This window comes from Mus caroli, chromosome 14 (genome assembly GCF_900094665.2).
Source record: "Mus caroli chromosome 14, CAROLI_EIJ_v1.1, whole genome shotgun sequence".
In the NCBI taxonomy this organism is placed as follows: Eukaryota; Metazoa; Chordata; class Mammalia; order Rodentia; family Muridae; genus Mus; species Mus caroli.
The window spans coordinates 57,776,602-57,778,731 of record NC_034583.1 but is presented as its reverse complement, the minus strand read 5'-3'; positions in this window follow the sequence as shown (position 1 = coordinate 57,778,731).

Here is a 2,130-nt window from a genome sequence, read left to right as displayed (position 1 = left end):
TGTTTTTAATAGCTGAGTAGTACTCCATTGTGTAAATGTACCACATTTTCTGTATCCATTCCTCTGTTGAGGGGCATCTGGGTTCTTTCCAGCTTCTGGATATTATAAATAAGGCTGCTATAAACATAGTGGAGCATGTGTCCTTATTACAAGTTGGAATATCTTCTGGGTATATGCCCAGGAGTGGTATTGCTGGATCTTCCGGTAGTACTATGTCTAATTTTCTGAGGAACCGCCAGACTGATTTCCAGAGTGATTGTACCAGCTTGCAATCCCACCACCAATGGAGGAGTGTTCATCTTTCTCCACAGCCTCACCAGCACCTGCTGTCACCTGAATTTTTGATCTTAGCCATTCAGACTGGTGTGACGTAGAATCTCAGGATTGTTTTGATTTGCAGTTCCCTGATGATTAAGGATGTTGAACATTTTTTTCAGGTGCTTCTCAGCCATTCAGTATTCCTCAGTTGAGAATCCTTTGTTTAGCTCTGAACTCCATTTTTGAATAGGGTTATTTGATTTTCTGTAGTCCATCTTCTTGAGTTCTTTCTATATATTGGATATTAGTCCCCTATTGGATATTAGTCCCCTATTGGATTTAGGATTGGCAAAGATCCTTTCCCAAGCTGTTGGTGGCCTTTTTGTCTTATTGACTGTTTCTTTTGCTTTACAGAAGCTTTGCAATTTTATGAGGTCCCATTTGTCGATTCTGGATCTTACAGCATAAGCCATTGCTGTTATGTTCAGGAATTTTTCCCCTGTGCCCATATCTTTGAGACTTTTCCCCACTTTCTCCTCTATAAGTTTCAGTGTCTCGTTTAGAGACTTTTTAATAGCAGTATGCCACAGAGTTCAGAGAAACAGCCACATGAGACCAGAGGTCCTAGAACATTGAAGACCTAGTACTTAGATTTCTTTCTCCTTTATGTGTAAAATCTCACCAACCCCGAGCCTAGAGACATAATACCTACTATGTTTGATTTGTTTGAATTTAGTAGCATTTAAAGAGTATATACATAAGTGGCTTGCTTTTTCAGAAACTTCAAGCACAGAGGAATCCTTGTGGACACACAGACAAGAACTTCAGCTCTTTCAACCCTAGAGAAGAAGATCCCTCCCCATGTGGAGGAGGCTGCTCTAGAACCCCTAGGACTTTCACCCGTTGTGTAATAAATGTGGAGGAGTTGCTCTTTGGGAGTCTTATCCCCTAGAGGGACAACCATTGTTTGGTTTTGTATTCTCTTACCCTTTGTCATGAATATCCCTTCTCATTAATATCTGTTCCATGGTAGATAAGGCAAGTGGTTTTTGTCTGCAAGAAAACAGGTTATGGAGGGAAACATGAACTAAGATCTTTGGAATTCTTAAATCTCTAAGACTAACACATGAGATGATGTCCAAACTAAACACTAACTAGCTATTGCACAAACCACAATGGCCACTCACTTCAACCAGGTAGGTTTCCAAACCTCCTCAGCTTTCGAATTTCAATCTTTGCAGCTCGAATGCTCAGTACAAGCCTTCCAGTTGCTAAGCCCCAGCTGACAAATGGGAAGCTAGTCATCTGCTACTTACTCTTAATTCTCTTATCAGCTTATATTTATTATCCAAAATAATTGCTTATAAACATGACATTTTTATTCAAATATGTCATGTGCTTTGACCCTATTCACCCCATTAGCTTTGCTCTAGTTCCCTACTTTTTCCCAAATAATTTTACATTCTACAATCATGTCATGTGTAATATTTATGTATGTTATACATATATATTCATAGATCAAGTTGCACACATGCAACGACTGACATCCTGCATTTGGCTTATTTCACTTAGCACAATGATTGGCAGTTCCATATATTTCTTGCAAATTACATCATTTTGTTCCTATGGCTGGGTAAAGTCCATTGTGTGGATACTACACACACTCTTTAGTCACTCTAGTCACCCTTTAAAGCATGGTGACATGATGACTTGGACTCCTGGAAGGTGAAGTGAAGAGACTGTGGCCATGGAGACCTGAGGAGAAAGCCCCACCTCTTGAAAGGCTTTTCTGGATCTGGGCTTCCTAAGTTTTAAAGGGAACAGTGAAACCCAGCAAGGCTGTTCATGAGGCTGAAACCAGCTCTCTGAAGA